This window comes from Lagopus leucura, unplaced genomic scaffold, assembly GCF_019238085.1.
Source record: "Lagopus leucura isolate 7727_CA_CO unplaced genomic scaffold, USGS_WTPT01 Super-Scaffold_741, whole genome shotgun sequence".
NCBI lineage: Eukaryota > Metazoa > Chordata > Aves > Galliformes > Phasianidae > Lagopus > Lagopus leucura.
Window position 1 is genome coordinate 3,093,303 of NW_024962256.1, and position 25,984 is coordinate 3,119,286.

The 25,984-nt window shown below is 46.1% G+C and overlaps 1 protein-coding gene and 1 long non-coding RNA gene across 6 annotated transcripts in view; both read left to right on the forward strand.

Annotated features, from left to right (window-relative positions):
- Positions 1-129: 129 nt before the first annotated feature.
- LOC122175865 lies at positions 130-9,880 on the forward strand. 5 transcript variants are annotated; one of them, XR_006177534.1, is made up of 6 exons: positions 130-281; positions 3,088-3,303; positions 3,500-7,402; positions 7,496-7,808; positions 9,459-9,541; positions 9,778-9,880. It is a non-coding gene; the product is annotated as an uncharacterized LOC122175865 (long non-coding RNA). The 5 variants fall into 5 exon arrangements; XR_006177537.1 differs by lacking the exon at positions 130-281 and having other exon boundaries at positions 454-3,303; positions 3,500-3,586; positions 5,435-7,402; XR_006177535.1 differs by lacking the exon at positions 130-281 and adding an exon at positions 454-597.
- Positions 9,881-10,364: 484 nt separating this feature from the next.
- Positions 10,365-25,984, forward strand: part of SHOC2 (SHOC2 leucine rich repeat scaffold protein) — a 58,852-nt gene continuing 43,232 nt past the window's right edge. The window contains exon 1 of the mRNA XM_042863852.1: positions 10,365-10,451. The gene's annotated coding sequence lies outside the window, so the exon portion shown is untranslated. The remainder of the gene's footprint in view (positions 10,452-25,984) is intronic.

Consider the following 25,984-nt stretch of genomic DNA (forward strand, 5'->3'; position numbering starts at 1 on the left):
GTCGGCCGCCCACCTCCGCGGTGGGCGCTGGGAGGGGGAAGCAGCTGGTTCTGCAGCGCGGCGCCGTGCCGGCTGCTGTCGGCGCACGCTGGCTCGGCTGCGGCCGGCCTGCCTGAGTGCGTACAGCCGGCGTGGCCGTGAGGCGCGGGGACCGCTGCTTTTCATAAAAAGCCAGCGGGTACCGACCGACGGGTGGGCTCTGCCCGGTCTGACGCGTTCCCGAGTTCGTCTCCGGGCAGCGCCTCGGGGTTCGTGGGGTGAATCACGCTGCTGGTTAGAAGGTAAACGCCGGTAAAAGCCTCGAAGGTCGAGGGCATAAATGCAGCCAAACCAGCCCGGCCGGTGCGCCGGGATCCCCCCCGCAGAGCGCGGATTTGCATTTCCGAGCTCCCTCCTGCCGCTCTGCAGCAGCTCGGCGCGCAGCCGTGTGCGGAGCCGCCTGCAGCGCGGGGCGGTGCGGATAGGTTCGGCTCACAGCCCTCGGGACGGGCCCGGCCCGCCCTCCGGAGCTGCCGTACCCCGGCTCTCGCCAGTGAAGTTGCCTGTGTTCCCACACGCACTGTTTGTGTTGGCCGTGGGTTCCTCGAGGGTCTGCAGGTAACAAAGTCTTCACAGTAAGGGCGGTGAGGCAGTGGCACAGGTTGCCCGGAGAGGCCGCATGTCGCGTCCCTGCAGACAGCCGGGGTCAGGCTGGTTGGGTCTCTGAGCACTGATGGAGCTGTAGGTGTCCTTGTTCAGGGCAAGCGTATGGACCCGATGGCCTTTAAAGCTCCCTTCCAAATCCAGCTTCTTACAATTCTGTGATAATTTCTGTGCTGGCCATGTGCTTCCCTCTGCTGTCTGCTATGGAACCTAAGGCACTCTGTGGTCTACGGTAAGACCTGGGATAAACCTTTAACTTCCAGTAAGCAGCATCTCTCTAACAGTTATTTAAAGCCTGTCTGCATTGTTCCAGAACTATTTCCTTTTTCCTCTAAGGCAACCTACAGTAGGAAACTGACGGTCCCTCAGGTAGCCAGCTTTCACTTCTCTTGAAGTCTTGCCTGTTCGTTGCATTTGGGGCCAGCAGAGCAACCTGCAGAGGCTGAAAATGGGTCCCCAACTTCCTGCCTTTTGTGGAGTCGGCCAAAGATAACACTTTTGGTTTGGTTTCAGACAGCCCAGAAGCGGGCCCGATTCTGCTGTGATTCATACGTTCCACTTGCAGGTCAAAAGATTGGCATTGGTGAGACTGTAAAATGGATGTGCTTGCTTTGGACATCCTTCTGTACCCTTTGAAGTGCACAGAAGTGTTCTCACTGATTTCAGTGGGAAAAGCAGTCTCTCTGGTGTGCTCGCTGGTGTGCCAATTGGTATTTCCTACTGATTGGAAGGGAAAGGACGAGGGCCTGGGGTCTGATTTATGAAGACTATGAATGTTTGCAGACCAGGGCGTTTGCACATCACAATTTGCAGATCAGTGACTTGGTAGTTTGTTTTAACTGATCCATCTAACATCTTAACTCTGGTTAAAAATGAATGGAAAAGACAGCCTGTTGTGAATGAAAATTGTGTGCTGTGAAACCACCAGTTACTCCTGTGGTAATAAATTTGGTCTGCAGAGAAAGAGAAAATGAACTGAAAGCAAAACGTTGAAATCAAATTGTGGGATAGGTTTTTCGACGTTGTGGATGACCATGAGGATCGGCATCTGTAGCAACCAGAGCCCATCTCAGTCCTGCAGGGAGTCACTTTGTAAACGCAGTTTTCCTGCCAATGAAGTTTGTTTGCTTGGTGATAAGAAACAATGGTCAACTTGATGTGCTACTTAAGCATTTTAGTGCTTGAGAAGAGGAATCCAGATTTGTGCTAAACCTATTTTCTTAGTCAAATGCCAGCTTGGCAGCCCATCTGGAAAGCTGGTAGCACTGAGGCAGAGTGATTATGAGGATTGTTTTCAGCAGTCTCTGGTAAGTCTGCTTTTAAGAAAGTTCTTTCGTTAAGGAAAACGCAGTTCTTATCTTCGGGATTGGAAAGACTGCATGAGAGAAAGGCACGGGCATTGCTGGGTGCTCAGGGTCATACTTTTCAAGGTGCCTGAAAAGCAGCGATGGTTTTGGCTTTGAGAAAGACTACTGTTCATCCACTAGAGTGATATTAGCTGCAATTACCTGATATTCCAGTTATATATGAAGGACTCCATTTTTGTTCTGCTAAGGAAAGCATAGTTATATTGGTTTAAGTTGGTTATTCCATTTCCTACATCTGGGGGTTGTTGTACTCTAATACATGCTCTTTTTCTTATGGTAGCAAGACATGTGCTTGCAGTGGGACAGCACGATCAGTGTGTGACCTCGGGGGGCACCCAGGCCTGAAGTTGTGCCCTCACTGTGTGCTGTGCCTTGGGGCAAAGCCAGATGGTGTCTGACACTGGGTGAGCAGACATCCAGAGACAACGCACTCTAGGTTCCATCCTTTTTTACTGGTGTTGCAAACAAGTTATTCTTGTACTCTGCAGAAAGCCTCACGACCACAAAACCAGCAGTAATTGTATAAATGATAAGCTTGTCTTCCTCCTCCTCTACCCAGATATTCTGAGTGCGACGGGCAGCAGAGATGTGCATTGCTGGAATCCAGAGAGTTTCATAATGTGGCAGTCGCTTGCTGCGTATGCCACTGCATAAATAAGACAACATTTATTTTAAGTACTGAGAAACATTCTAAGTAGAAGAAAAAAGTGTTCAGGTGAAGCCAGTCCCATTTGTTTACAAGTCTTGGTTTTTGTCTTCATACATATTAAATGCTTTTCATTTGTATGCTGATTTTTTGAACCTTTCAAGTTTATGCTTTCCTTCTTTTTTTTCTTTCTTTTTTTTTCTTTTCGTGCAACAAGAAAGTCTGGATTGAGACCTTACTTTAAAAAGGAAAATCTGGTTGAACGTCCTATATAACCATGCAACCCCAGACAAAGGGTGTTTAAAAAATACACTTTGAGAGAATTGCTCATCTTGAGAGCAGTTTTCAGCTCTGAGTTTAAGTAATTTAAGTAAATACTTCGTTGACAGTTTAAGAAGCTTTTAACAACACCTATCTCTGTTTGCTTTTCAGGGAGGTCTCTCTTCTACTCTTCTGAACATTTAGAGCTTGTTTCACCTCTGTATGTGCTGATGAAGTCAGAAATGTGGTGTACCAGCATGAATAACGTGTGTTGAATAATGCATACAGATGCTTTCAGAAATGCATGCACAGATTTCATGCAGTTGTTCCCTTAAGCTGCTGAGCAGTAGGGGGGGTGCAGAGCCGTCCTCAGGGCAGCAGGAGGAGGTGGGTTGGCATCCTGGGAGGAGCAGAAAACCTCTGTGATTCCCTGAGGAAATCATAAATGCCTTCAAGGCCTTAAGCTTGGTAGCCTGGTGTTTAACCCTGTGCTTGTTTTTGGAATGCTGTTAACATATAAGTGATTTCTTCTAGTTCAGGCTGCTGAATATACTCATTTTAAATTCGTTGTTGTTTGTTGCAGTGCTGTTCTCAAGCTGTACACATCAAGACAAGAAGGAGACATCCTTCCTCAGCTCAAAGATTCTGTCTCTCCCTGCTATGGATGCAAGTACGAGCGCCTGGCCATACGTTCCCCAGGGTGCACAGACAGCTTTCTGACCAGCTGCTCTCCCTGGTCTATCCCTAGCAGTAACATCCAGGGAAAGCAGAGGCCGACTGCTGTCCTGTGGCTGTGTAAGAGCCCCGTTCTGGGCTCGCAGGCTAGGTGCTCCAGAATGGCGTTTCTAGGAGGTTGCTGCTCCACTTGTGTGGTTTCAATCGCTTAAGTCTTTGGCCTTGTGCCTTGAAGTGCCAGCAGAGACATGCTGTAATTGCCCGTAAACGCACCTTCTGTCATATCATTGTTTAATTATTCCAGCTTCTCACCGCCACGCACTGCTTAGTGTCTCTCCTGCTATCTTTATTTAATTGAGTGGAAAAAGCCTGAGACTTGTGCTTCACTCACGTCGCTTTGTATTTATCCAGCATCACTGGATCCTGCTTTGAAGTGCCAGCTTTTGTATGCAGAAGTCAGTCTTCTATACAGAAAAAATAATGTCCATGTCAAAAGCGTATGTTAGAAATAGAATCAATATTTTAACATATGGTAAACTCTGGCCATAAAGCTCTTAACACAGTCAAATGATTGTATTATTATCCTTTGAAACTTGGCTCTGCCCTGAGAAACAAGGAAGGGAAAGAAAACTCGAATAACCAAGCCCTTGTCCTCACAGTGCAGGACTGTTCTCAGTCTGTCGCTTTGTCTGTGCCACTTCTTCCTTTTCTGTCTCCCAGCTCTGTTTTCTTCCACATTGAATGCATTCAGCTCCAGGAGCCTTCTTTCCTCAGCCCATCCCTATGGATCTGTTTTAGGGCAGTACCAGATGTCAGTTCAGTCCCAAGATTCACCCTGCAACATCCCCATGGGAGTGCCACCACCGTTTCAGACAGCTCTATGCTTCTATACCAAGCCTTGCAACTAACCAAATATTAATGTGTAGAAAAAAATAATCTGAGATCTCTCCAATGCTCCCCTTGTCTGTATGGCCTGTAAAAGACGTGGCAGCTTGTTGGCTGCTTTTCTTTTCTCCCCTTCCCTGTGTCAGTGACAAATGCACATTGTTTTTCTGGTCTTCAGTTCAGCTTTCAGTCTCTGAGCCAGAAAAACGCTTTGTGCAGCACCTAGCACACCAGATCAGTATCAGGAGCTGTGTGCTCCTACACCAACACGAAATATTAGGGTTGCTGGCACTCACTCTGGCCTAGTTTGCCTCTCTCCTGGCAGGAGTTTGATGACGTCCTCCTGGAAGATCACTGTACATCTGAACAGATCTAGCTTTCAGGATCCTATTTTATTTCTTCATAAATCATCAACTGAGATTTTCATTTGCAGGTGTGCTCCTTATAGCGTTCGGCTCCTTGACTGAGCCAGCATCATTTTTGGGGTTGTACTTTCCAGCTTCCCATAACTGTAAGATTATTCATTTCATACTATTTTCTGATTTGTTTTATTTTTCATCCATCTTTTTCCTGCTGGAAAGAGCAATTTATATAATGATTTCACTGTGGAATTGACTTCAAGCTTTACTGCTATTTGTCACCGTTCAGGAAATCCATCCCTGGCTCCAGAAGAACACTCGGTCCCTGCCGACAGTCTGAAACAGGGAGAGAAAATAGATAGCAGAGCTGCAGCTATTAAAACCAACAGGCACATATTTTATTCCAACTCAGTTTTCCATTCCCAAATGCCTTTTGAAGAAAATCTTTTTTGTTTGAGAGAACATGAAGGAAGGTTGTGGGTACTGGTGAGTTTTCGGGGGGGGATGGAGGGTTGTTTTGGTGGTGATGGTTTGTTGTCAATGTTGTTTCATAGGGACTGTCCTGTTTTTGCTCATCTCCATCTTCTTCCACTTTTCAGGCAGCAGGCTCACAACAGTGACAGGATGTCATCTAAGGAAAGCTGCTGCTGCTTCTGGCCTTGGTTGACCTGTTGGTGATGGTGCTTGCCTGGGCATGGGGCAACTGGCTTTTCATACAGCTCAGCATGGACGTGTTGCCACTCCCAGTAACTTTTAGGACACAGTCGAGTTGTTTTTCCTGAGATTACTGTACCCATTAATCTTAAGAAAAACATGTAATAAAACTGTTCAGCCTTCTTGGGGCCACCACTCCCAGAGACCTTTCCCCCTTTTGGCTTCTGCATTAGCTTCTTTCCTTTGGCTTTGCAGCTTTATCAACTAGAAATGATAAACTACAGAATTGGTTGGCTTCAGGCTCTCTTTTTTGCAGGATAGGCTATGCTTGTGCCTATTGAGGAATGGAAGATCATAAAGGACGAGGGGAGATGGAAGGCTGCTCCCTCTTGTACACAGTGCAGGGGCAGGATACAGCCTTTTATGAAGTTCAGCAAAGAAAAACTTGGGCTGCACACTGTGCCATACCAGTCAGCCTGGTACTAATGTTCCTGGACCTTTGAAGGCAAGAAACGACATGCAGTGTGAATGAAATCTAAGCCTTGCTGCACCACAGCACTGGTGCCAGCCAACTTTAGAAGTCTGATGTGAGAGTCAGGTGGAGCAGGTAGCATGGCAGGAGATGCCATGTATCACCTGCAGGCGTGTAGATCTGCAGTGCTGCTACAGCATCCAAATCCAACCGCAATGTGTGGCCTGCAAGAAGCTGGTGAACCCATGGCCACATTTGACTTGAATGCACTTTCCTTGGGAGGAAGTGGCTTTTCCCTTGAAAAGCTCAATTCCCCAGGGTCCCTGGGGAGGTCAGGGGAAAAGTGATTTCATCAGAATATGTTCCAGAATGCCTTGACAAACTCTTATCATCTTGACTATGGAGTCAAACTTAGGCAAACTTAACCTCTGTAGTTTTAAAGCCACTTTTGTGAGTACCAAACTCCTCCTCCTCCTTGCTTTGAGAGTTATGCTGTCCCTGGTAGGCACATTGCTTACTGTGGTTGAGGTGCTGCAGACCCAAGCTGAGAGAAGCTTGTCTACCAGTGTACAGCGTGTCCTTTTGCATCCTGCTCCATCCTTTTGGCTTATCCTGGAATAGGTTAGCAGGTACCAGAGAAATGAAATGAGTCAGGAAATGTTGGTTTCTTTCTGGATAGCCTGACTGGGCTGGAATAATCAGCATCTGTTTCAGTTTAAATGAGTTTTCATTCCAGCCTTATTCCCTTTTCAAAGTACAGAAAACCAAAGCCTTTAATTTGCCCTGTCTTTTACTGTAGAGAAAATTAGAAGTTTCTGTCAGCTGATACTATCCCACCTAGAAAATCTATGCTAAAAAAAATACAATGTATTGTCTATTATGAATGAAAAAGCTCTTGCTGGTTTCTCTCATTTGTAGTGTTAACTTTGAAAGATAAATTGTTTGAACTGGTTGGCTCTCCGATTGTGTAACTGAAGATCAGCTTGCTTGGTAGCCTGATGGATCTGCAGTTTTCCCTTGCACTAAATAAGCTGCAGAACTGCCAGCCCTGGGGCAGTTAGGACACAGCACATACTTGAAAAAAATTGTCACTTTTACCAGTAAATCAGAGAAAATAATCTCATGCATGACATCCTGGATGCTTCAGGATTGATCCATTTGGAACACCTCCTGTAGGGCCTAGAATGTGTGTCTGAAACTCACAAACATACGTAACTGCTAATGAGTTTAAAGTTGAAGCTGGCAGGCCCAGAACTGTTTTTACGTGGAAGTTTTGCAACCCTAAACCATGAAGCTTGGTTTTGAGGACACAGGCATGTGGAACAAACTCCATCCTTTTTTTCCTATGTGTTTGCTTTGTAGAACCAACAGCAAGAAAAAGTAGAAAGAATTCCTTGTCTCTCAATTGAGCAGACCTGACTGAACACAGAGAAGGAACAGGGTAAAAAATAGTAACATCTTGCTGCACTGTAGTCCCTCAGCAGAGAACCACATTTTCAGGTTCCCCTTCTTTGTGTCTTTTGTATTGCAACAGAAGCTTTGGCTCTGGTGGGCAGTCTTTCTCTTCAGTGTGGTGGATCTTGTTGGCCATTCTGTCCCAGTGCTGGTTCCTAGGAATTGCCAGTGGTTCTGGATGTGTACGTGCATTCCCCCAGGTATGTTTTCTGTGCCTCATATTCTCCCTCTCTCCCCATTTAGGCTGTGCCAGCTCTTCCAGCCTCCCCACTTTCTGTATACCTGTGACCATGGCTGTACAGCCAGGATTACATCTAAGGTGAAGACAGAAAAACCATGATGAAGGCTTATGCTATTTTCATGATGGATATGATGCTCACAAAAATGAAAAGGTGATTGTGGTGCCATCAGCCTTCAAAGCTTTCTTCTTTCCCACAGAACAAATGAACACGCTGCAACCCTTGGCTGAGAGACTGAGGCCAAGTTTCTCATAAACTGACAATTCAGGAAAAGGAAAAAGAAAAGGATAGGATGGGAAGGTCAGGGCAGAGTGAGGTGTAGATGAAAGAATGGTAAAACCTTAAACTGAGAATTTGGAGGTTTGAGATGAGATGGAGGGAGGCTGAGATTCACAAAGAAAGCGTAATCAGGAATTAGAGGAGTTTTGTGCTGAGACCATCTGTGCAAGGAACCAGTAGCAGGGGAGGGACAGCAGTCAGCAGAATTGTTTGTCAGTGCAGAGAAAGTCACAGGGGATAGGAAGTTAGAAGAAGAACTGGACAAAGGAGACTGAATGAAGAGTTGGCATAGGGAACTGGAGCTGGAAGCACTGTTGGATGCTAAGAAAAGAGAGGCAGGTGGTGGACATCTGAAGGTGTCAGCTGGGCATAGGCAGAGGGGAAAGGAGAGGAGTACTGGGGAGAGCTGCGGGCTGGGCAGCAGGAAAGGCTGCGGGATGGGGGGATGTGCTGCTGGGCCATCTCTGCTCTCCAGGCTGGCAGCCAAGCAGGGCTTACCCGAGGCTGGCCTTCACTGTGGCTCAGCCAGCAAAGAATTTGCCTCTTGTTGGTCTGCCCCAGACAGCGAGAATTTAGTGCCCTGGGATGAGGCGGCAGCAGCTGCCTGCTGGGGGAGCAGAGGGCTTGCTTGTAGTTAGATAAAAAATAAAATTACAGTTGGGAGGAAGTAGTGAAAAGGCCACATGAACAAGAGAGAAAAGGTCAATTCATCAGTCCGGCAGCCACTAAATTAAGAAAAGGCAGGTGGGGGCTATAATATCAGAGGTATCTGAATTCAGTCAAAGATGATTCTGAAGTTGCTGGATTGATCTTGTGGTCAGCTTAAGCAAGCTTAACAAATTAATTACAGTATTTTAGTTCATTGTGTAAGAGCTAGCTAATAAATCATGGTGCTTTGTAGAAACATGCTTGAGACAACTAGGAATGGTCTTATGAATCCACGGAATAATCCAAATTCCAGCACTCCTCCCCCTCCACTGCTGGTCTAGATACAGGATAACAGTCACTGCTGTCATCTGCTCCTTTTTGAAGCAGGGGGGGCAGAGGTCTGTGTCAGACATGAGGAGGTACCAGCAGTGCTGGGGACCCAGGGAAGTGTCGCGATGCTGTGTGATCTGCACCACAACAGTCCTTTTAGGAACATGGGGAATGCTACATGTTTTAAAGGAACATTACTATGGTTGCAAAGTCAGGCATTTAAAAGTTAGGCAATGCTCAAATGAAATGCCTCTGAAACCTTAATTCAGTCTGTGTACACATGCAGTTATGAAATGCTTGTTAATTATATTTGCCCTGCTGTTCATTTCAGCATGAATGGCAGTAATTCAAGAGCCTCTCCCAGTTCTATAGGTTTTCCTATAGAAATGGAGGCTGAGCAGCCTTTGACTTGCTGTCTTACAGAGAGGTACTCAGAGGTAAATACTATGAGATTCAAAATACGGGCCAGCTGGTGTGATCTAATGCTAAGGGACAAACCCTGCTTAGGATGCTGATCTCCCTTACTCGTCTTCTCTCCTGGCTCAGGTCTGTGTCAGTGAAGATTTGGGAAGAAATGTCCTGCTAGGGGCTGAAATTGAGCCGGAGCTCAGCTACCCGACATCCAGTGGGTGGGTATAAAATTAACTACTCAATTTGTGCAGATTAAAAACAAATCTTGCGTGTACGAACTCTGCCTTTGCAGAAATGTCTGTTAGTTTTGATTGTTGGCACAAGCATTACTGTAGTATCGGTCTAATCCCATAGTACATATTTAAGGAATTGCAGCAGAAGGGTGGAGCTAACAGTGTACATTTGCTGGCTGATCCCTGCTGGCTGACCGTTGTCCTGCCACGCTTCATTTCAGATTTTCAGTTTTACGTTTCACCTGTTTTCGGCCCTGTGCCCCATGATACAGAAGAGCCAATCCTGCTTCTAACACTGCCCAGCATTTATTAATAAAAGAGCGTGCAAGCATATTGAACTGAGAAGCGAGCCGAGGGGAGCGGGCAGACCGCAGGTAAGCCGGGTGCACAGCCCTGCTGAGCCCGGGCGGGCCTGGCCCGTGTGGTGCGGACGCGGCGCCGGCGGGAACTCCGCTGCTCTGGTCCCGCAGGGAGAACACGGCCGGAGCTCCCCGGGACGCGAAGCCTCCTCGGGAACGGGAACGGGAACACTCCGTGAGGCACCGGGCCGCCTCGGGGCGCGGTTCAAGGAGTCACCGCCCGGCCGCGCCCCGGACGGCCGCCAGCGCCTCAGCGTCGCCAGGGGCGACGGGGCCACTTCCGCCCGCGGCCAAGATGGCGGCGGCGTCGCGACCCGGAAGTAGATGGCCGCCCCGTGCCTCGGCGGGCCCGCCTCCACGGTGCCGCGGGAGGGCCGTGGGCGGGGAGTCCCGTGACGGCTCGGTGCGCACAGACGGTGGCCGGCAGGGGCGGCCGGGTCGGGCGGGGAGGGGGGGGCCGAGTGAGCGAGCCAGCCAGCCAGCGAGCCAGCCAGCCAGCCAGCCAGCCAGCCGCAGGAGGATGGCGGAGCCGCACGGTAGGCGGGCGGCGGGGCCGGGGCTCTCGCGGCGGGGCCGCGGGGCTGCGCCGAGGCGGTGGCGGCTGACAGCGGGCGGGGCGGGCCTGGCGGCGGGAGGCCGCGGGCACAAAGGCAGGGAGGGAGGGCTGGGCGGCGGGTACCGCGCCGGGCGGGGGTGGGGGCGGGCAACCTGGGGGTGCTGGGCAGGGGGTGCTCCGCCGCACCGTGCCGCCGAGTGGTGGCATCGCCCCAAAGGCGGCATAGAAAGAAGAAAGAAAGGAGGAAGCCGAGCTCCGCAGCCTCACCTCTGCTCTCGCCCGGTACCGGGGGCTGCGGGCAGGGAGGAACTCGGGGCGTCGGGCCGGGTGCCGCCCCAGGACGGGCGCGGGGTTCTCCTCGTGCTTCACGCGCTCGGCTGTTGCTCGTGGCGGCTCCAGCCGGCCGGCGTCCCTCTGAAGTCCTCGCCCTCCCGTCTGGCCGGGCGGCGCGCACAGCGTACCACGTACGGCTGGCACCGAGGGCGCGCCGACGGCTTTTCGCGGCGTTCGGAGCGCATTTTCGCCCGGCGGTTCTGCGCGAAGCGGACGCGGAACTGCGGGAGCCCCGGGGAAGGCGAAGGGCCGTGTCAGCGCCCGGCGGTGCGGAGATCCGCTGGACTGAAGTTCCGCGAAGTGCTGCTGATGGAGCAGTAGGTGTGGGAATGAAACGAAAATCGCGGCGTGTGACAAATCCGTTACCGAGTGCTGGAGTGTCAGTAGTGATTTTTGATGGATGTGTTTGGGATGGGGCTGTGGAATCTCTACGTGCTGTGCAGCGTGCACATGTGCGTACACAAAGGCACTTCTGAGGCAGAGCGTTGCTGATAAGGAGTTGTGATTATGTGTGGTGTCATTGCTGCGGCACTCAGTCTTCGTTTTTGGACTGTTGCCTTTAATAATTAGAATCAGGCTCTCAGTTTTCTCCTGTCTGCTTGTTTTCACGTTTTACTTTATACTTATTGTTTTCCTTTTTGCCTTCTGAACTGTTTTCTTTTAAATCACTAAGCATTATTGGGTGCTTCTATTTATAAAATTGAGGGCTTAAAGTAGGAAGTGTTCAAATTAAGTAACACTTATTTACAGCCATATCTCAGACATATGTTGTATGGTGATCTCGATATAATCCTAGGCTGGTTTTGGGGAAGATTTGCTGTATCCTATGAATTTATTAATATGCTGTTGTGCATACATTTTTAGTAGCACCCTTATCCTCTTAGTTCCTTTTGAATGATTTGAGCTTGACTATTTTGGTTTCCTGTGCGATTATTCTTTGTTCTGGGTAAGGAGAGTGGAAGGCTATTTTCGTAAGGTGAGGCTGGATACCTTTTAATTTTAGGCTAATATTTGCCGGTCATCAGCACTTGTGTACGTGTGGCAAGGCAAAACGTGTACATCAGGCAGAACTAATTTGTTATCTAACCTTGTAGCACAGCATGATGCTTCCAGACAAAGCTCTCCTTGTACCCGCAGCCTTTGAGGAACACATCCCCAGTGAGGATGCTGCCTTCTGCCGTGTCCCTCTTCTGCTCTTTCTGGAAACACAGAGCAATCCTGGGGCGATGCAGGCAGAGTCAGCTGGGAGCTTTCCTTCCCCGTGTGCCACGTCTGTGGTGGGAGATGCAGGAGGGGACGTTCTTTGTTGTGTGACACTGAGATCGCCCTGACGGTGCGTTCTGCTCAAGGAATTGTGCGTGGCACGGGGGATTCCTTCAGCCTATGGATGTTTTCTCTTTACGTGCTCTTAGCTCGCAAACAGAAATGATTTTCTCAGAAGATTCCTGTGTGTGTTCCTTTTAGGAAAGCCTTGGATTCATTGTTTCTTGGCTGTGGCTTTCTAGAAATGTGTGTTTCTGCATGGTGATCGTTGCTTATCGCCGTGGCCGGCTGCTCCCAGTGCCGTGTAATGCCAGTGAAAAAGGTGGATGCATGTGCTTGGATGCATATGTAATGCTCGTGCATGTTAATTGTGTAAAAGTATCCTCTGTTTGTTCTGCTGCGAGGGATCGGAGTGATCTGTGCTTGACAAGGCTGAGGAAGCTGTGCAAATAACTGCACTCCCTTTTGGGAGGATTTTGCTGGGTGATAAGGAGATGAAACTGAACGAAACGATTTCACGTTTCCATCGCATGGCTGTACGGAATTTGGGTAGGTGCTAAACACGAGCCACTTTTTTCTTCCAGTGATGTCTGAAGAGGAAAACTCCTATATTGCAGTGTGGATGGAGGACAGGAGCTGCCTCGCCCCGCTCTGCCCTGCAGCTCGCCCTCAGCTCAGGCACTGTGCTCTGCTCCTGGGCCCAGCTCTGCCTCCAGCACTCGAGGATCACTGTGAGCTCCCCAGTGGGCTTCGGGTGGGCTGAAGTTCCACCAGTGAGGGCTGGTGATTAGGCAGCCCCCAGCCCATGGCTAGCCCCACTGCTCAGCTTTCCCTTCCACTCACAGTGCTCTGAGGCTCATTCCTTCCTTTTTATTGTGCACACACACACATATATTTATGGCAGAGCTTTTTGGATACTCTTTTATTGGAATTGCTTCGTGCTCCCCTCTGTTGCTGTAATATCTTGTGTTTATTTGTATTGAATGCAGCTCTGCATATTGGCAGAGATATTTCTGCCTTTTTTTTTTTTTTCCTGGTGGGTTTGTTTGTGTGAGAGAGGGCTGGGGAGGACACAGCAGTGAAGATTAAGCAGCCAGTTGTAGCTAGATTGTGGAGATAAGAAGAGCCCTTGTTTACACTAAAATCCCACTGCTGACATATTTTAGTTTGCTTGATACAGTAGTTCTGGTATGTTACAAAACCCACCCAGATAAAACGTATAGCAAGAAGGTAATGTTTGCAGTATTAGCCATTGACCTTAATTTGCTTGGCTTTTGTTTTTACTGCATTGCTTGGGCTTGACTGTATTGTGAAATGCAAATAATGTGCTATTAAATCTGAGTGTTGCCTGACACAAAGTTTTGTTCAGTAAAGGCAGTTTGGGTGCAGTGAAACAATGATCCCCTGGTAAAAAGGGGACTTTAATTACTACAAATTTTTCTATCCTTAACCTCTAGGTAATGGATATGCTTTGTAATTGTGCAGTGTTGATTTGTTTTTAAATAGTTCAGTAGCACGTGGTTGATGTTGGCATGTTTTAGGCTCTGTGCAGCTGAAGCCCTGGGTCTGTGTTGCTGTACAGGAGAAATACGGACTGTGACAGAGCTGATGGTGGCCATGCTGATAGTGGTATGGTGAGGGGCTGCCGGTTGGTGCAGGCACACGCTGCTGTGAGTAGCCAGAGAACTTCTTAAACCAACCTGACACGTGTTTGTACTTGGTTCTGTTAGTGTTGCTTTGCTGTTGAGGTGGACGTGTGAAATAAACCAAGAGGACTTGAGGGACTTGAGCATAACGGTTTGCTTTTTGGCTTCCTTCTGAAAGGATGTCTGTGTCTGAGTGGATGTACACGAGAGCCTGATTCCCTTATTGTTACACAAATGATTGTGTAGGAGAGCACGCAGCTATGGCCTGTGTGTGTGTGTGCATGCTCGCAGATAGCTGTGCTCCTGCTTACCTTCCCGTGCTCACCCTCCACGTGCCCTCCTGCATTACCAGGTTGTGTGTAGGAGCAAGACGAAGGGCTGCAGAAGGCACCATTTCCACGGAGCCCGGCGATGCCGTAGATGCTGTATCCGGACCTGCCTCCCCCGTGGTCGGAGGCTTTGTGTTAGGCATGCATCCTAATTGTTCTTCTGTTGGCGTTGTGCTGCGCTGAAGGGCTGGGCACCAATGCAAATGGCCTTTCTAATACCTTCCGTATTTGCATTATAATGGCTGCGTAAATACTGCAGCACGTCTCGGTTCGCTCTCTGCTTTGACTGCTGGAGTTTAAAGCAGGCTCCTTCTGGAGCCTGGATCCTGTTCGTGGCTGGGATTGTTTTGCAGAGGGGTTCTGAAGCGCATCTTTCCTAAATGCCGAAATGCGTTTGCGATGCGATGCGGTTTTCAGTTGCTGGTGTTCTGGTCTCGCACTCCTGCAGCCCGCAGGCTGGGACAGGCACTGGGAGGCAAAAACCCACCGCCATCAAAGCGTAACCTCGAGCAGTTGGGCCACTTTTCACCAACTATTTCTAAACGGACTGTATTTGGGGTTACAAAGCATGCTTGCTTGAGACTTGGTTTTGCGTGTGTTCTATCTGCAGAACTCCTCTGGATGTCTGTGGGAATATTTTACGTGTAAGGAATACAAAATGTTGTGCCATCGTTGTTTTGGTGCTGAAACATCCAGTGGCTTATGAGTAACTTCACCAAAAGCAGCCTGAATTTCCTTGGAAAGTGTCGACACAGTGATGTGACTGAAACCAGAGTCTGGTTTTGGGAACTGGTGGCAAATTGCCATCACCTCTCCCTCATGACTGCCTTACAGAGCTGTTAAACAGGGCAGTGATTAGTGACACTTACCTAACTCTTACTGATCAGTAGTTGCCTAGAGATGTTGTTATCCTTGTTCAATACCGTCTTTTAAAGGTTTGGATTCACTTTGTGTCTCTACCACCTGGTTGTTAATGTATTAGATATCAAATGTAGGGAAGGGCAGAGTTTTATGCTACTGTTTGTATCTTTGGCTGGCCAGAGTGAACCAGTGACAGCTATCTGGTGTGATGTAGTTTGTGAGAACTGCAGCGAGATGTGTTTAAACCAGACGTGTTTGTGTCTTGTGTGTGTGTGGCTCTGATGTTGGTTTGTTTCCAGTCAGCACATAATGAAGCAGCGGTAATGATATGATGAGTGACCTCGTTGGAACTACAGTTAAGAAAATGCAGTTTTCTAAAGCAGTGATATTATTGCAAGAAACCACAGATCTGCTCCGCTTCTTAGGTGTCACTGCGTAGTGCTGCAAACAGTATTACTGCAACACAGCAATTTTAGCACCCTGCCAAGAGCTCGTGCTTTGTCTGCTTCAAGTTTAGAAGTATTATGCAGGTGTGAGTTTAGATCCACACTTTCAGTGTCTCCATTCTAACAGGAATTAGTAATAAACCAAGAAATTGAAGGGGTGGTTTGTGACTGTTTAAGTGGCCAGAAGAAGCCATCGGGATGTCGCGTGTTGACGAGGAAGAAAAAATAGGCATATTTATTACTTTTGTGAAGAATTACTTGACTGGCAGCCAAGAAGACTGAGGCCTGATATTTATTCATACACAAGGTGCAGCAGTGGCCATGGAGACTTGAACTTTTTCCTTCTCCTTCCTCTCATCTGTGTCCTGTTGTCTCGGTGTTGGCAGGCAGGGTTTGGATCTCTGCAAGGCTTCTCTGCAGTTCCTGGCACTGATGGCAGCCTGTGTGCCACAGCACGTGAGCTGTCTGCTCTGCTGGGTAATGAGACGGTTGCTGCTGTGCTTTTTTGTTGCTGAAAGTTTGGTTATGATCTATTTTGTAATACACAGCATTCATCGTGTTTATTGATCATTGTCTCAAGTGGAAATATTCGTGTTGTATCAAAACATTTGAAGCAAAAACAAATACTCTCTGCTTTAACTGTTGCGTATGTGTGTTTATATGTGTGTATATGCATACGTATATAGTTGAACAAGAGAGGAAGTTTCAGTATGTCACTATGGTTTAAAGTTTATGTAGCACCGCAGTGAAAGTCTTAGTAAATTTATAAATAGTTGGCATGCAGTGCAGCTGGAGGTACCAAGTGGTGTCCTGTGCTGTGAGAACATTCAGATTCTTCTCTGAGCTCCGGTCCTGCTTTATCATCATATTGTATCTATTGCATTGCTATCACGGAATCATTTGAGTTGGAAGGGGCCGTTAAAGGTCATCTGATCCAGCTCCCCTGTAAGGAGTGGGGTCAGCTATAACCCCATCAGATTGCTCAGAGCCTGGTCCAGCCTGAAATACCAGAGTTTATTCCATCTTCGTTTTAAACAAAGCAATTATAAAAACACTACAGCCTATAAACTCTCCCACCCTTCTCTCCAACTCAGCCGTGAATGACCCCAATCAGTGAATAATCCTTGCTCTCCTCATTTGATGAACAGTTGTGTTTCTGAACTTGCAGTGGTAGTTGTGTGCTTTCTGGATGGTGCTCTTGTATTCCCTTCCCCCTGCCTTGAGTCAGCGGCTGCAGAAAAGCAGAACTGCGCCTTTCTTTTAATTCTAAGTGATAACCATGCAGACAGGATTCTTCTTCAGATTTCTGTAAATGCTGACTTCTATTCAGAAGTGTTGAGTTGCATGGAGTCACTGAGCGTAGCAGAGAGAAAGTGACTTTGCAAGCAAACTCCTGGAGGCATCAGGTGGCTAAATGTGTAAACACAATTACACAATGATCTGAAATGGGTCCTTATAAAAAGAAACAGTGCAGAGAAGTGATCTCCTAATCGAGGAAGTCAACAGGAGAATCCATCTGTGTAGTCCTGCAAAGTGCTGATAGTGGCAAAATATGAAGGACTTGTAATGGAAACCCATCCTGCTGTTGCTTGCTTCTGACATCGCAGTTAGGATGTGGGGTTTCTGTCTTCATTCCTTGTTCCAGTGATGATACGATCAGTGGCTTTAAAGCCAAGAAAAAATCCTATGAAGTATGCATAGCTTGAAGTGATCTGCATAGTTTTCTTGTTGAAGGGATGAAGGGGTTAAAGGAAGCCTTAGCTCAAATGTTAACAGACTTCATCTGTAGCAATTACCTTCCTAATAAATTCAAACATTCTAGTGGCTATGTGTATTGCGCAGTGTTTGCAAAACCTAAAATATTTGTTATTAAAGAGACTTTTTTTAACACTGTCAGTCACACGGATTACAGTGAATTTGAGATGTTTGGGGGTCGGTTTTCCTAAAGAGGGAAATTTATTGCTAAAAAATACGAATTATGATGCATGGGAACTTGTGGTTGTGCGGCAGTTTTGTTCTGGTAAGTCCCCCGACGCCTTTGAACTCCTGTGCAGTGCAGTTTGGGGCAGATCTCAGGCTATCAGATTTGTTTTGCTGTGGTGAGCCCCATGTTTGCTTTTTGGAATATTCAAACAATTGTTTGGCAGCTTTCTTGACAGCATATTGTGTATGGCAGGCCTTGTTAGGAAGGAAACAGAAGTTTAAATATTAGAACCATGAGTTGAAATTCACATACAGATACAACGACCTATTTATTTTTTTCATGACTTCATCCATGAATTTATTTTTGTGCTTTAGGCTGTTATTAAGTACATCTCTACAAGTCATTTCTCGGCCCATCTCTAGGAAAAGTCTTCACAGAAGTATCAGAGCCATTCCCCGCGCTCAGCCTGCCTTCCCTCTCAGAAGTGCTGTTCTGTGTCTGGCTCTTGGGAGCAGCCCTGCTCCCATCCCAGCAGGCAGAGAGGTTTCAGCCGCGCGCTCCGACTGCAGGTTTTCTTCTTCTAAACCAAGATTCTCTTTATTGAACCAATAAACCTGCTGGGTGCAGGCCAGAACTTTCTCCTGAAATCAGAATTAATGGATAAACAAATCAGACTGGAAAGATTTCTCTTGACAGTGACAGCGTGTGACGGGGATACGGCTCTCATCCCGCAGCCATGGCGTACGCGTGCCTGGTTCTCATGAAGCCATCAGGTACACTTCTGAGCACAGATCACATGTTTGCATCGCCCATCTGAAGGCATGCCTCTGTTGGAATGTTTCTGAACCAATTCCAGCTCCTCTGCAGCAAGGAGATGGGGTGCACACGCCTTCATTAGTGAGCAGTTTGCCCTGCTGCTGGGGCTGCGGCTCCCTGCGCTCCGCTCTCTGCCTTGGCTCTTCCTGCGCTCGTGCTGCTGCTGTTTGCTCTGCTCAGAGAAATCAGGAGCTGCATTCCATGCTCCTGCCCTCCTGTGGCAATGGAAATGTGAAGGCTTTGCTCAAAATCATGTTGTGTAAAAATAAAAAAAGAAAAAGAGACGAGAATAAGGAACTGGTTTGTTTCCTCTGTAGCAGCTTCTCTCATCTCTCAAGATACGCATTTGTTTTGGTGAAGCCTTCTGTGTCAAAGGCACTAAAAATATCAAAGTACTTTCTAAACTTGCTGTTACAGTTTCGAAGGCATCTTGTAGACTTTCAGAGCTTTGAATTAACCTCTGGCCCTTTGGTGATACGTGCTGTCCCTCTGGCGCTAAGAAGGCACAGCAATTAGAGGGAAGATTCTGCCAGGCAGAAATGGAGATCGGATGCTGTGGTTTCCCTGCTGAGAGCTGGTGGATCTGCATGCAGCTGTGTCCTGGTGAGCAGGGAGCAAAGGCGGGTTACCCCCAGCTCCTGCTGCGGCCCCAGGGCAAAGCTGGTGGGTGCACAGTGGTTACTGCTGCCAAATCTTATCAGCAATTAAAGCCGTGCAGTGACGTGCTGGCCCTCCCAGCGCGTGGTGTGGATAACAAGTGGTCGTGTTGGCTGCAAGGATCCTGAAGTGGTTGTAGTGCGTGTGTGTAAGTGACCTCTTGTTTCTTTAGTGTGTCTGGGAAAGGCTCTTTCTATTTCTTGTACTTCACTCTCATTGCTTCCTGCCAAGATTGGCTGCCCTCAAACATGACCCACCTCATCTTCTTTGGAAGTATTTTTTCTTCCTAACTGCTTGAATCTGAGGGGATAATCCTCTTCTAAAAATGCTCTAAGAAGTCAGCTGGCATCTCAGTTTGAAAGCGTGTGTAAACAGGTATGTTGCATGTGGACGTACAACTCCTATCTGTAGGCTGACATTTTTGTGTTGCTCTCAATCTGTAGTCTCATAATCAGAAATCTGTCTCAGCTCTCACTCCTGTGAATTCAATTTCTATAAAAATCTGTTTTTTTTTTTAAAACATATAAAGGTGCTTCACGTTAGTTTCAGAAATAAGGAGTATATTCAGTTGTGTGCTGTGGTGATTTAAGCTCGCTTTATGGTTGTATCCACTGACCTTCCCACTGTGTTTTATTCGTTTTCATTTTTGGCCTCTCTTTGTCTCTAAAGACCCTTAACTAACAGTTTAAATACAGCAGACAGAATTCTAACAAATAAGAAATGCTCCAAAGTAATCTTTGTTGAAAATGTCTGATCTTATGATGGCCAGATGAGTTAATGCAAGATCAGATGGTGTGAATTTAGAGCAGGAAAGCAGTTGCAGCTGCTTATCTGTGTTCCCACATCTCAGGACAGTGCGAGGTGCGCAGCCTCTCTGCACCTTGACCAGGAGTGAGTGGTTGTGTGCCCCAACTTTCTGCAGGTAACTGGAGTTCTGGAGCCTTCAGCCATGAAGTTCACTATCTGTGAGCCTATTGGGCGGGTGGAGTTTTCAAACAGAAGTAAGGAGAGGGTTTGTATGCAAATTCTGGCTTCAAAATACTGCTGGTGATTAGCCTGTTGTTTAGGAAGGCATTAAGGAATGATGTGAGCTTCTCTTTCTTGCTCTTTCACCGTCAGAGCTGTGACTTTGCCACAGTTGGAGATGGTGAGCAAGGATGCTGCAGTCGTGCCCAGGCTGTGTGTGGCTGGAGGAGTTCAAGGGCTGACTTTCAGTTTGCTGCCTATTTCGGCGCAGAGTGCAAAGTGAGTGCTCAGACCTTTGTGTCCCTGTCAGCAGCAAGCTTACCATCTGAGCACGTTGCTCAAGCAGTGCGGGATGGGGAGGGTGACAGCCTTGCCTATCTATTTTTATTATGATTTTAATTTAGACTTGGTGTTGTATGAACTGTTTTATGGACTAGATGAGAGACTGCACAACTTGTTAACAAGTTTACATTTTTGCAGTTGCACTTTGTTAGCTGTTCCATGTGTGCTGCAGGTGTGTGTATGTGTTCATTCACTACAAACACGTGCTGGTTTTCACTTACCAGAAGCAAATGGTCAGAGTTTAACACTGAAAAAGTTCCTTTTTGCTCAGATTTTTTTAAAGTGGCTGCTCTGATCAGAGGTTTACCATAATCGAGATGGTAATTCCACAGCTCCAATGTGTAGCATTCATTCAAACTCTGATTTTTCTTGCTGTCAAACTCTAACTAGCAGCTCCTGGGCACTGCATTCTGTTATCAGTCAGATCAAAGGGTCAGCTGTAGATCCTTCATCTAACGTGTTCAGGGCACTGTATATCTGAGAGTACTGTCTGGCTTTGCGTGTTAGCAGGGCACAGTTTGAAGCACTGTGTAGTGCTCACAGCCTGGTGTAAACAAAATGCCTAACCTTGAACAGTAATAGAAATTTTTTCTTTCTTAACCATGTGATCACAGGGCAGAGTTATTAGGAATTTGATTTGGTTCTTTCAAATCAAGCTTTTCATTTGTCTGTAAGCTTTGTTCTTTAGTGTGAGGTGTTCTCGTATGCTGATGCTGTCGTAATTAAAAAAGGAAAAGGAGGAGGGGAGGAAAGAAGGTGATTTTGCAATGTGCTGGGCTGTGGTGCTTGGCAAATTCACTTGTGGGTTGCTCCCTGATTTTATTTTCTTTTTTTTAATGGTGGAACAGTGATTTCTGAAGGAGTAAGGTGCCTTTTAAGCAGGTCTCTTAATATCTGTAGAAATATCTAGAGATAGTGACTAATGAAATGAAAGCTTCTAAGAAAGGAAATTACAGTTGAAACAAATGGCATTTTTTAGCTCCGCTCAGATTTATTCCTTTATCCCTATGTCTATTTATTGGAAATAAGACTTTGGGGCTGAAACATACTCATTGTAACTTGCTGTCTGGAAACGTCTGAAACTTTCCTTGCGGTTTGGGACTGGGTTGTGTTTCTTTTTTTTTTTTTTTTTCCTCTGTGCTTAATCCATCCCTTAAGCTAAGCAGTCTGCTGTTGTCCTGGTGCTTGAAAAACGGAAAGGAGGCTCTGGGAGATGTTGGGTAGGTGTTGGGTTATGGCTGCAGCTCCTACTTGCTTTAGTTTTCCTTAGAAAACATTGTAGCTACTAGATTATTAATAGTTAAATTTCAGTTAAATCACAGCATTTAGAGGCTTGAAATAACCCCTTAACCAAGCACAATTGCATTTTCTTGCAGTATTCTCAGACTTCAGTATTTTTTTCTTGGAGTTAACCATGATGAAGGGCTGTTCTTTAACTGAACTTCAGTAGGAAGAACTCAGACTGCTTTGTGCTTGCTTTTGATTTGTGTGCAAGGATGCGCACCCATTTTTGATCTTGGAAAGAAGTGTTGTGTAACTTCCATGAAATACTCAAATGTTGCACTTCTGTTTTACCTTATTATCACTACATTCAAGTAATCACTGTTGGTTAAATTGCTCCTTTTATCCGCCCTTTCATTCAGCACCTGAAATCGGGTCCTCCAACAGTAATCAAACACAATTACTATTTGCAATTACTTCTGATTCCAGGGGGAAGCCCAGATAAGTGTCTTTCTTGCCACAGGGACCTGTCCTCTCCATCTTCCTTGGAAGTGGCATTCTGTGTCTTTTTCTCTTCTGTTCCCACTATTTCAGGAATGGTTAAGTAAAAAAAGAACACACAGGTATCAAGTATTAATTAAAATCAATCAATATAATTAATATGTATTGAGGTTCAGGTGCTTTGTCTTTCTGTTGAGGAGCTCTTTTTCGCATCTTCAGGTGTTCTCTCATCCTCGTTGTGTTCCTGGGATGTGGATGGCAGCTTGGGGATGCTGCATTGTGCCTGAGGAGGTGTAGAGGTTGCGTTTGCCTTATTCCTTGCTTTACAACTTTAAGGTGCTGACAGACAGATCAGGTGATTCATTGGTGAGACCTCTGTCAATGACATCTGTTTGCTATTATGAAGGGCAATAAGGTGAAAGGATGTCATCTGGTATAAATAGGCATGCAGAACAGGGTTTGTGCTTTCTGTTCTGCTGTAGCAGCTCTCAGCCTGGCTGTCTTTTCATCAGTTTTTCTAATTTCCATTATCTTATTTAATTCATTAGAAAGTGATGAAGCTTATTGTTGCATAATACCTGTAGTATTAATTCAGTTTGTCTGACTTTTTTTCCCATGATTTTTTTTAGATGAACTTCTCTGCTACTTTCTGCTTTTGCAGTAGGCAGAGCTTTCAGGCATGCTAAAGACAGCGTCATGCAGTTGATTTTTGGCAAGCAGAAATCATGTTTTTCACTATTTCTAATAAAAATGTCATTTAAAAAAAAAAAAAGAAAGGATGCCTCATCTGAACAGATTTTGAAGAATCTGTTTGGAAGGGATTGCGATGGTTTACTTCTCTCTCTTTCTTTCTTTTTTGTTTCCTTTCGAAGGAAAACATCTTGTTCCTGTGAAGATACCCAATTTATCGTGTTTTCCAGAATCGATAGTGCATGAAATAACAAGCAGCCTGGTTAAAAGATTATGAGCAAAACAGTATTCAGCTCATTAGCTGATAGATGTCCTGATCATCAGACAAAAAAAAGCAACTAAAACCTAAGTCTTAGAAAACCTACCTATATATATGTAGATGTATATAAGAAAGTCAAATATTGTCTTTGTTTTTATGATGCTTGTGTTAAATGTTTTTTTTTTTTTATTTAAAGTAAAAACTGAATAAAATTACTGTTATGACAGAAGTTATGACAGTTAGGTTGGCAGTGTGAAGTACTTAAAATTAGCCAGGTGTGAGCAAGATGGCCTCTGGTGCTTTAGGTGCCTGTGCTTGTTGGAGTATTTAATGCTCTTCAGTTACTGCATGCACCAGCCTTCTGTAAGACCCCTTCATTGAGTGTTGTACAGGACTGACACTTGTGGGATGATTGCTGTCTTGATAATTTTATATTTGTGATACCCTCCTAGGTGTGGTTTCTGGTCCCTTCCATGCTCTGTCCCCATTCCTGCCCCATGTGCTGCTTCCAGGCCTATGTTTTACATCATGCTCCTGCTCCACAGAGTCATAGAATGATTAGGGTTGGAAAAGACCACTAAGGTCATCCAGTCCAACCATCACACCCCCATCACGCCCACTAGCTCACGTCCCTCAGTGCCACATCCCAGCAGTTCTTGAACACCCCCAGGAATGATGACTCTCCCCCCTCCCTGAGCAGCCTATGACAGTGCCTCACTGCACTCTGAGAATAAGTTGTTCCTAATAACCAACCTGAACCTCCCCTGTCTCAGCTTAAGGCTGCTACCTTTTGTCCTGCCTCTCCAGGCAGGCTGTTGGTGCTTTTTTCCTTGGCGCAGCTTCTGTGACCCCACAGAAAGCTTGGAGGGCTGTAGGAGAGCACTTCTCAGCCATATAGGAAGGGTCTGTTCAGCCACTGTGCCGTTGACTTGCTCTGTGGGAATGCCTTATATCAAAAGAAATAGGTGTGTAGGAGTTGAGGAGGTGAAACAGGCTCAGGGTTTATGAAATATTTAGTCCTTTGTTGCCAGAGGAATCCTTGCAGCTTTCTTATTACAGGTTTTGAGGTGGCCCGAGGTAAACGTGGTGAAATTCAGCACTGCACAAGGCGACTTCTTAGCAGATTGCAGGTCCCTGATGTAGAACAAGAGTACACCATAGGGTTTTGTGAAATCATTTTCACATTACGTTCAGTATGAACACCGTGCTTTTAGCAGCACTTGGTCTTATAACCCCCTGAGCCAAGTAATGTCCCTCTGCTGTCTTTTCCCCCAAACAGTGAAAAAACCAGAACTGTAAAACCTAAAGCCTCAAGGATTGGCAGGCAGCTACTGGCGAGCGTCTGCTTTGAGGAGTGAAGTCTAAAGAAGGTCAGTACACTTAAAAGAGCTTTCCTCACAGAGAGCACTGGCTGTGTATAGCTCCACACAGTGCTACCTGAACCACCTATAATATACATCTATTTGCTTAAATAGTCTTTCACTGCTTTATGCCATTAGATCTAATTTTGCTTTGCTCTTGGGGGGGGGAAACATTTGAAAGCTTTGGAAAAGCCTTGGGAGCAATTTTACTCTGCATCACCTTATCATGGTGTATAATGAGCCTACGTTTGTGTGGTGCTGCTAATTTACCAGGTTCCCCAAGGTATCTTAGAGTTGCTGTGTTTCCGCAGCTGTGGCTGAGTTCCATTCCCAGAGGTGTCACAGGATGCTGGGTTGTCCCTTGGAATGTGGAAGTCGTGTAGTCCTGGAGGTGTGCAACATGGGGTGAGGACAGGAGGGGCATAGTGCAGCATCCAGCTGAGGCTGTGGGGAGTCCAGGTGAGCAGGATACAAGTGGTGGAAATACAGGGAGCGGCTGCAAGTGAGAACTTAGCTGAAGCAGGCACACGTACAACAGGGAGAAAATGTCATTTCTCTTTTTGGCAGTCAGTGGTTCTTACATCTCAGTGCAGATACTTGGAAAGTAGAAGTGGTCCCTCGCATCATGGCGGGGCGAGTGTTTGCTGGAAAAAGAGAGGAGGGGGTTATAAATGATGTTTGAGACACAGCACTCTCTTACAGTGTAGGTAGGAGAGTACAAAAGTTAGCCTGAATCCCTTTGCTTTCACCAAAGCATTTGTCTGACATGGTCAGATAACAAAAACAACCAGAAAAATCTCACTGCAAAGACATTGGTTACACAGGAGTGGGGGAAGATGGGTAGATCTTTTGATCTTTTTCACTTAAACTTTTCTGACTTTTTTTTTTTTCCCCCTGTAATTTTAAATAGCGTGAACTTTTGAAAAATGTCATTCAGAAGGAAACAACTCCAGCTCATGATTAAGCAGTTTTCAAATAATTTTTTATTTCATTTAGTTGTAAATGAAGTGGAAATGTACATTTAAATGGGAGTGAATTTGTTTCCAGTTATGGTTGTTCCCTTTTCTATGGGAAGAATGCAGATCTTTTTCAGAGAGTTCTGTTTTCTGAGAGCAAGTTAGCTGCAAAATGTGCTAATGACTTTTAAAAGCAAGGAGATTTATAATTGGAAACTTGTAAATATGTACTTTTTGGACTCTACCAGACGCTTGTCTTCCAAACTCATGTATGTTGGTTGGAAAGTGAATCGTACTGCGTACGTCCTTTTCTCTACCCGAGTTATATTTATACAAGGTGTTCAAACAAATCCAGTTTTCTCTTAGTTGAACATCAAGAACTGCAAATTATCTTAGCTAGAAAAAAATTTAACAAGGGCCAGACAGTGTGCAGTAACAAACTGCCATATGTACTTATTGTGGCTTTGGCTTTTCATGTTCTGTGTTCTTGCAGACTTCATTCCTTTTCATCTTCAGGATTACGTTAAAAGTGCCTTTTAAGTAGATTTTCAGATAGGCTCTTTTCCTAGCATGGTAACCCTCTGCAAAGGGATCTTGTGACTTACACAGTCACTAATTATGGTCAGAAAATGCAAGGACTGAGAGTCATCCAACACTGAACTTTGCAAAATGGTCATAATTATTACATAAAAGCATGTTGAAAAAGATGAGCAAACTTACTGGATCAAATTCAGAGGCAAAGAAATGAGGAGAAATGGTAACAAAACCAATAATTTAGCTTTTTTGTAAGGTAACTGTGTTGCTGGTAGAAAGTTGGGTAGGATGCTCCCCTAGGTAGTAATAGAGAAATGCTGATTTAGCTGAGCTGAGATTTGTGGTTTCTTCCTATTTCTGTGAGATAATGTAATGTAAGTTCATACAGAATACATCACTCCATTCTTG